This window comes from Arvicanthis niloticus, chromosome 25 (genome assembly GCF_011762505.2).
Source record: "Arvicanthis niloticus isolate mArvNil1 chromosome 25, mArvNil1.pat.X, whole genome shotgun sequence".
NCBI classification, from domain to species: Eukaryota; Metazoa; Chordata; class Mammalia; order Rodentia; family Muridae; genus Arvicanthis; species Arvicanthis niloticus.
This window is the reverse complement of record NC_133433.1, coordinates 7271980-7281813: the sequence shown is the minus strand read 5'-3', so window position 1 is coordinate 7281813 and position 9834 is coordinate 7271980. Positions and strand designations below refer to the sequence as shown.

Genomic DNA, 9834 nt, shown 5'->3' with positions numbered 1-9834 from the left:
GGCTGCTATGAACATAGTGTAGCATGTGTCCTTGTTATATGTTGGAACATATTTTGGGTATATGTCCAGGACTGGTATTGCTAAATCCACAGGTAATACTATGTCTAATTATCTGACTGATTTCCAGAGTGGTTTTAGAAGCTTACAATCCCACCAACAATGGAGGAGTGTTCTTCTTTCTCTACATCCTCGAAAGCATCTGCTGTCATCTGAGTTTTTACTCTTAGCCATTCTGACTGGTGTGAGGTGGAGTCTCAATGTTGTTTTGATTTGCACTTCCCTAATGACTAATAATGTTGAACATTTCTTCAGGTGTTTCATGGCCATTTGATATTCTTCAGTTGAAAATTCTTTTTCAGCCCTTCGCGTCGTGCAGGGACGGAGACAGGGTGGCGGTGCCTGGCCGGGCGTAGGCAAGAGCAAAAGAGCGGCTCCTTGCAGGCTGTGCGCGCCCGGCTTTCAGCATGGGGGATCAGGCTTTGAGCTTCGTTAAGGACTTCCTGGCAGGTGGCATCGCCGCCGCTGTCTCCAAGACCGCGGTCGCCCCGATCGAGAGGGTCAAACTGCTGCTGCAGGTCCAGCATGCCAGCAAACAGATCAGTGCAGAGAAACAATACAAAGGCATCATTGATTGTGTCGTGAGAATCCCCAAGGAGCAGGGCTTTCTCTCCTTCTGGAGGGGTAACCTGGCCAATGTGATCCGGTACTTCCCCACCCAAGCTCTGAACTTCGCCTTCAAGGACAAGTACAAGCAGATCTTCCTGGGAGGTGTGGATCGTCATAAGCAGTTCTGGCGCTACTTCGCTGGTAACCTGGCCTCCGGCGGGGCAGCTGGGGCCACCTCCCTCTGCTTCGTCTACCCGCTGGACTTTGCTAGGACCAGGCTGGCTGCCGACGTGGGCAAGGGATCTTCCCAGCGTGAGTTCAGTGGGCTGGGCGACTGTCTCACCAAGATCTTCAAGTCTGATGGCCTGAAGGGTCTCTACCAGGGTTTCAGTGTTTCTGTCCAGGGCATCATCATCTACAGAGCTGCCTACTTCGGAGTCTATGACACTGCCAAGGGGATGCTGCCAGACCCCAAGAATGTGCATATTATTGTGAGCTGGATGATTGCCCAGAGTGTGACAGCGGTGGCGGGGCTGTTGTCCTACCCATTTGACACTGTTCGTCGTAGGATGATGATGCAGTCTGGCAGAAAAGGGGCTGATATTATGTACACGGGGACGCTTGACTGCTGGAGGAAGATCGCAAAAGATGAAGGAGCCAAGGCTTTCTTCAAAGGTGCTTGGTCCAATGTATTGAGAGGCATGGGTGGTGCTTTTGTATTGGTATTGTATGATGAGATCAAAAAATATGTGTACAAATTCATTTGGAATAACAAAAAACCTAGGATAGCGAGAACTATTCTCAACAATAAAAGAACCTCTGGGGGAATCACCATTCCGGACCTCAAACTGTACTACAGAGCAGTAGTGATAAAAACTGCTTGGTATTGGTACAGAGACAGAAAGGACGATCAATGGAACAGAATTGAAGACCCAGAAATGAACCCACATACCTATGGTCACTTGATATTTGACAAGGGAGCTAAATTCATCCAGTGGAAAAAGGACAGCATTTTCAACAAGTGGTGCTGGCTCAACTGGAGGTCAACATGTAGAAGAATGCAAATTAATCCATTCTTATCTCCTTGCACAAAGCTCAACTCCAAGTGGATAAAGGACCTTCACATAAAGCCAGGTACACTGAAAATATTAGAAGAGAAGTTGGGGAAGACCCTCGAATACCTAGGCACAGGGGAAAAGTTCCTGAACAGAACACCAATGGCTTATGCTCTAAGATCAAGAATCTACAAATGGGACCTCATCAAATTGCAAAGCTTCTGTAAGGCAAAGGACATTGTCAATAAGACAAATCGGCAACCAACAGATTGGGAAAAGATCATTACCAATCCTACATCTGATAGGGGGCTAATATCTAATATTTACAAAGAACTCAAGAAATTAGACGCCAAACAACAAAATAACCCCATTAAAAAATGGGGTACAGAGCTAAACAAAGAATTCTCAACTGAGGAAACTCGAATGGCTGAGAAGCACCTTAAGAAATGCTCAACATCCTTAGTCATCAGGGAAATGCAAATCAAAACAACACTGAGATACCACCTCACACCAGTCAGAATGGCTAAGATCAAAAACTCAGGTGATAGTAGATGCTGGCGAGGATGTGAAGAAAGAGGAACACTCCTGCATTGTTGGTGGGGTTGCAAGCTGGTACAACCACTTTGGAAGTCAGTCTGGCGGTTCCTCAGAAAATTGGACATAGCACTACCTGAGGACCCAGCTATACCACTTCTGGGTATATACCCAGAAAATGCCTCAACAAATAACAAAGACATATGCTCCACTATGTTCATAGCAGCCCTATTTATAATAGCCAGAAGCTGGAAAGAACCCAGATGCCCTTCAACAGAGGAATGGATACAAAAAATGTGGTACATTTACACAATGGAATATTACTCAGCTATTAAAAATAATGAATTCGAGAAATTCTTAGGTAAATGGATGGATCTAGAAAATATCATCCTGAGTGAGGTAACCCAATCACAAAAGAACACACATGGTATTTACTCACTGATAAGCGGAGATTAGCCCAAAAGTTTGAAACAACAAAGATTCAACTACCAGAAGACACGAAGCTCATGAAGAAGAAAGAACAAGTGAGGAGGCCTAGGTCTTTCTTAGAAGGAGTAACTAAATAACCAAGGGAGCAAATATGGAGACAAAGTGTGGGTCAGAATCATAAGGGGGGGTTGTAGGGAGACCATTGTGTCTGGGTATTCATTCCATAGGCAGTCACCAAAAATAGACGCTGATAGGGATGTCAGGATGGGAAAGCTGACAGCAGCCTGATAAGGCTGTCTCCTTAGAGGTCTCTCAGAGTCGGACATACCCAGAGACAGATACCCACAGCTATCCATTAATCTGATCAAAGTTCCCAATGGAGGAGTTAGAGAGTAAATTGAGGAAACCGTGAACGATACGGGCTGGTGGCCCTGTGAGGAGAGCAAGAATACCAACCAGCCAGAGCTCCCCAGGGTCTAAACCACCAGCCCAGGTGCACATAGGGAGAGACACATGACTCCAGCTGTATATGTAGGGGAGGATGGCCCTGTTGGGCATAGGTGGGAGACAAGATCATTGGTACCCTGAAGCTGAGCACTGAGGGGGGGGGAATCTGAGGGCGGTGGGGAGGCTGGGGGTAGGTGGGTAACACCTTCATAGAGGCAGGAGGATGGGGGGATGGGATAAGGGGTTCCTGGGTGGTGGGGGAAATATGGTAAGGGGATAAAATTTGAAATGTAAATATTATATCCAATAAAAGAGGGGAAAAATAGAAAAGCGGTTAGAACCAACATTCTTAATAAAATGTCAGCCCTCTTTAAAAAAAAAAAAAAAACTATCTTGATACTAAAATTTGTTTTGAGAATTGTATATTGCAGAATGATCAGCCTTGGTGTATCTACTCAAGAAGCAAGCTGGGCAGACCTGCTCAAACCTCTGAGGTCCCTGAATTCCATCTGGAGGCAGCGAAGACACAGCATCAGAGGATTGTCAACTTGCTCTCCCCCCCCCCACTCCTCTTCTAATATCTCAACGCCCATAATCAGCTTGAAGAAGCTAATGATGAGTCAGCGCCCCTATTCCCTGGGCATGGGGACTAAGGTGGTAAATGTTGGGCTGTCTCCCTAGGGAAAAGTAGTGGTTTTGTCGGAATAGAGAGGATTAGCTAGGGTTTATTGCATAGCCATAACCTATTAGTAGAAATCTGTATAATTAATATCAAGATGAAGATATAAATTCTTAAATGGCACCAATTTACTTTGTTTACAAATTTTAAGGTTTTCATTGGCATGAGCTTCTTAGCGATATAAGAGTGAGATGAATATTGTTACTCTCATAGGCATTGTACCAGTATAACACACTTAGGAATACAAAGCTTAGACCCAGTCCTTCTTTAACTTTTTTAACTGATTTGGGATGGTCAGCCTGTGAGTTAAGGGACTATAGCAAATTCATGACTTGGAGTTTATTATAAGGGTGTTCTCTATGTTTTATTTAGAAATAGCTGAGTGGAGTTAACAGGCAACAGTCCAGATTACCTTACATGGATAGCTGGTTTTCAAAACATCAGAAATCCTTAGAATTGACATGACAAACATTTCAGTATTAATGTTCATTTTCATTAGAGACCTGTCTGCTCTGGACAGCTTCCTATGTTAAATTCTAAGAAGAAATTGAGCATCCTTGGAGTTACTCCAGTTGTGGTGAGACAGCCACTAGGCAAGAATTGCCACTTTCCTTCTACAGACAAATTACTGTCCAGAAAAGGACACACTTGCAGAATAGTCGACTGATTATATCTGCCTAGACAGAGTAATCAGCCCTTAATAATTCTGCAGCACTAAGGTCTGTCAGATGATCCTGGGCCAGAAGGCAGAAGAACAGATGCTCCAACGTTTTGAAGTAGAGCGAGTGTCCAGGAGTTCAGAGGTCTCTATAAATTGGCTAAGTTTTAGAAGCTATGCTTTGTGCTTCCCACAATTATAGTCAACTCAGTCATTCTGGATTTCTGATGGGGTTGAAAACTTATAGCTATTTACTTTGAGAGAAAAGATCTGAGTGTATGGTCATCAGCTGACATTCATCCTAAAGCCAAGGAGAAAGCCAGGTTCAGAACTAAGTGTTTTAGTTAGGATAGATGACAGAGGTGCTGGTTAGTCAACAAAAGGATGGACTGGGTATTAGGACTATCTTGTACCTCACTGGTACAAATAGGCATAATTATGCTCTAATTGTATTTTGAGAGAAAAGTTTCCTTTTAACAGGAAGGGTGATGTGTAGGAGGAGCTAAGGTGGGAGGAGTACTGAGAGGAAGAAAAGGAGTAAGAAGAGAAGAAGAAGAAGGAGAGGAGAAGCTAGGTGATGAAAGAGAGATAGAGGGGGGAGACAGGGAAGCAGATGTTCATGTATCTCCACCAGTCAAAGATAGTTGATATATCTAGGTTGGGTAGTGGGTTACACCTGTGATTGAACAATACCAAACTTATAAAGCCTATGATTAACATTTCTTAAAAAAATGTATAAATGCAAAATGAAAAGGGGGCATGGGATAGGGGTTTTCTAAGGGGGGGGGGGGAATGGGGAAACGGGATGGTATCTGAAGTGTAAATGAAAGATCTAATAAAAAAAAGAAAAAAAAAAAAAGAAAATTCTTTTTCAATTTTGTTAATCCACAACTTAAATTTAACCTCAGGGAGATTTTTTAGATAAGAGACAAAGGCAGTTCCATTCTTCAACAAAATATTTCCATAATGATCTTGAGGTTGTATATTAATATCATTTTTGTTTTAAACCTTTTGAGCTGTTCCCTCATAGTTCAAGTCACCCTCTTATTGTTGTCCATATTTCTACTAGTATGTTACACTAAATACCATTTAAATCATTCAATTAATTTTCTAATTCAAAATCCTAAAGTTCACATTCCTCCAAAAAAAAAAAATAGCATGATATAGCCTGTAAAAGTATTTTTCATTTGACCAAAGTAGTTGGCTCATAGGTTTACTACTAAATAAACTCACCCTGTCTTTCTCTTTCTGAACTCTGGCTGGCTTGTTCAACTTAGTTGTTCTGGTTCAAAACTCCTTTCCAAACTGACAGATTCAAACTGGTTTCTCTCAACTTCTCCTGAATTGTTCTGCTTGACTTCAAACTAATTCTGGAGATATGCTCCAATCTTTTGAATTGGAATTCCTTCTTATTCTCAGCTCTTTCTGTCTTCATCTATGTCTAGCTTGTTTTGTCTGAAACCGGTCTCTGTAAAACTGTCCTAGTAAAATTGACTCTAAACTTCACAAACTGAACTGGACTACCATAAACTCAACTTCATAACACGATCTCTCACCTCACTGAGTCAACTGAACAGGCTGACTAGAACTCAGAGATCTGCATGCCTCTGTCTCTCAAGTGCTAGAATAAAAGTTGTGTGCTGCCATGCTTGGAGATCAGCTTTTCTTACCTGGAACTTGCTCTATTCCAGACTAGCCTTTTACTCAGAGATATGCTTGCCTCGACTCCTGGGATTAAAGGCTTGTCTATATTCCAGCCAGATTATACAGACATACAAAGTTTGGATATAATCCCTTGCTAGAGCAGACATGTTGCTGGATTAAAGTTCTTCTAAACTAGCCTATCATGGTAACACCCTGAAACGATTTCTTAGATTTGATAAAAGGGAAAGGATAAATGGGGATTAAATAAAGTCAGGATTTGTTCTTAAAGGACCTTAAAGACAATGAGAAAACAAATGGAATTATACCAAAATATTTTGTTTCTATCTGCAAAGAAAACAGAAATAGTCATGACTTGTAAAATGGAAGGGAATATCAGCTGATAATTAGGAGCTCTGCAGAAACTGTGAGAAGTACTCTAACTCAACAGCCAACTTTCTACATAATCTAATGCAAACAGCGAACCATACTAACAGATAATTCTTTAATATTTTTAAGCCTAAAATAACAACAGGTACATGAAAATATGTTCAACATGAAAAGTTTGAGGAATAGTCAGAGCATGCTTCTCAGTGAAAGACACAAGTCTAAACATAACACTGATATAAGAATGAAATACTTATTTTAATTTAAATTACATAATTATACTTATTCTACACAGGGCAAGTACTTTAGTACTTATGTAAATGTGGGGGGCTGACAGAAGGGGGCTATTATCCTTTCAGCCATCTTAAGCCATATACCCTGACAAGAGACTTGTTTACAACAGCCTGCAACAGCTGAGCACACTCTGATAACATCTTGTTTTAGATACCCAGGATCTTCCCTTGGGTGTGTGAGACTTAAAGGTGTGAGACTTAAAGGCATGACTTAAAGATGTGATTTAGAGACAAGATTTATGGGCATGACTTAAATGTGTGACTTAAAGGCGTGACTTAGAAGTGAGACATATAAAAGGCAAGAGGCAGACAGAAAAAGGCAACTAGAAAGTAGACACTTAGAAATTGGTACTTGAGACTTAGAACTTGAACTTGTAAAAAGACTAGTGACTGGGAAAGAGACTAGCAACTAGAATAGAGATTAGGACATGAGTCTTGGTACCAGGAACTAAGGCCTTGGAACTTAGGACTGGGAACTAGGGACTAAGACAGAAGAAGAGAGACTGAACAATAAACTGGATTGAATCACACTATGTCTGGTCTCCATTCTTCAAATCCATCCTCAATCTGTCTCTTGCTGAACCCTGACCCACGGACTGGAGCAACTTAGGGCAGTACAAGCCAGAACAATTTAGCCCCTAAGGCTTTTGGCAGTGTGGGTTCCAACATTGATAAAGTGGTCCCTGACATTTTGGCCCCCAAGAGTGGGGCAAAGTGGTCCATGACATGGAAACACTGTTTCATTTCACTTCAAAGTTGCTAATCCCTACAATTGCTTCAAATTAGGGAAACTCAACTACATAATATATAGTACAGAAGGGAGGCATTTGGACTTTACCATGGAAAAAATTACATGTATTTATTGTGTATGTTTGTAGGCAATGGGACACACATGCACACTAGTCATTTGAACAAAGTATTAATACATTTTTATTTACAAGCAGTTGATTGATCTACCAATCACACACATGTACTGCAGACGATTTGTATAAAAGCTATGAACTAGCCCTCTGGCTACTTGGTGGGAAGTGTTTGATGTGTTAGTTTTCAAATAACAGAGTTTAATTCAGTGGATAAAAAGGAACGCTGGTACTCTAGGTGAAATAAATTTCCCGTTTCATTGGAATTAGGATGAGCTAAAGAAACAGAAGATAGGGTGATTAGTTCTGTGATCGGAAACACATACACAGTACAAGGAATATAAACCACACACACTATGAAAATGACTACATTACTAATATTCAGTTTTAAGTGATTTTAACACCTGATTTTAAATATTCAGAATGTTTTTTTTTTATATATTTTTATGGCAGTCACCATTTTAACAATAAGATCGTTTTTAAATTATAAAAATGTGTGATGTATATGAGACTAAAGTTTATTCTAAAATTACTGCAAGTATTGTATTTATTATATCCTGAAATCTGAGTTCAATGAACTCAACACTTTTTGCAAACTCTGGGTAGTAATTTGGGTTGTTAAAGGTTTTATATATAAAATTACAGTAGTATGGACTTTTACAGAGCCATTTGTAAATATGTTATCTTCTGGTAATGTAATGATGTATGCATTATATGTAATATATAAAAAAATTATATATGTATACATATATATGTATGTATATTATATATTATATATATTAAATTATATATATGTATATATATATTATAAAGACAAAATTCATGACTGTCCCCCAGTATATATTTTTTCACGAACTTTTTCTCTCATTTCTCTAACATTTCATGCACTATATTAGCATCACAGCTTACAAAACTTCCAAAATTGACTGCTGAAATCTAGTGTCTATCAAATGACAGTAGTACACAATGACAGAATCTAATTTAAATATCATAGCATCTTGTAAGATTCTTATTTCAGAAAAATGGAAATGAGACTGTAGCTGCTTATAAAACCTTGTGCTTGTATGCAACTGAGTAACAAAATCTTAAATATGTTTCTAAGATTAGTGCATGCAAGGCATCATATTTTATTATTTTATTTTCAATCGCATAAACATATTTTTGAGAAACAATTTAGAGATGTGCTTGTTTAGTTGGCCAATTCCCCTAAATAGTCGAATATTTTTTGGGTTTGAATGGATTTGAAATGAGTTAGTTTGATGGCTGGATTTATCCACAAAAGTATCAAAGACTTTAATTTGTTATATTTCTGGTCAAGGAAAATAAAATTATGCATTTTCATTTTTACCAGCAATCAGGATGACTGTACAAAATTATATCTTCTGCTACATTATTAAACTGAGAAGAGGGTATGTGATTTTTGTGGATCTCTGTCTATCTATCTATCTATCTATCTATCTATCTATCTATCTATGTGTGTATACATATAGTGTATATCTGTATATGTGTTTTTATATATTTTGTGTACGTTTTTGTGAGTGTGTGTATGTATGTATGTGTATATGAATGTAATTGTGTGTGTGTGCACACTTGCATGTATGTGTGTATGTATGCCTGTACGTGTGTCGTGTGTGTGTGTGTGTGTGTGTGTGTGTGTGTGTGTGTGGAGTATCCACATGAGTGTGTGAGTACATACTCCTATTCACATAGAAGGAGAAACCCAAGCAGGACAATGTGGAGTCTTCCTATTACTTTCTGTTTCATTGCTTTGAAACAGGGTCTGTCAGTGAACAGAACTTGCCATTTTGGCTATGATGCCTGACAAAAGACCTTTCATGCTTCATCTTTTCATGTTCCTCTAATGTTGGAGTTACTGGTGTGTATAGCCATGCTTGACTTTTTATGTGGGTACTGGAGATTAGAGCTTAGATCCTTGTGTTTGTAGAGCAAATTATTTTACCCACTAAACCATTTCTCAGTGCTTTTAAATACATTAAAATTAGAGAAAAGCAAAACCTTCTGTGTTTGGCACTTTTGACTAGGAAATTATGCTTTAATAGTGACTAGTGTACCAAGAGCTTGCCACATCAGTAATGCCTTTCCTTTATGATAGACCATTACCCAAAAGAGTCTTTTTCTTTTAGTTGGTTTTCTCAGGTACTTTTTCACAGCAATGAGTAAAGTACCAAACACAATATTTTCTTTCTGATATGGATGGTTCCGCATAACACAGTTTGAGTAGGAT

The 9834-nt window shown here is 39.5% G+C and overlaps 1 pseudogene; it reads left to right on the top strand.

Moving 5' to 3' along the window:
* The first annotated feature begins 362 nt into the window (after positions 1-362).
* On the top strand, positions 363-5490 carry LOC143438329 (ADP/ATP translocase 1 pseudogene; annotated as a pseudogene).
* Positions 5491-9834: the final 4344 nt, after the last annotated feature.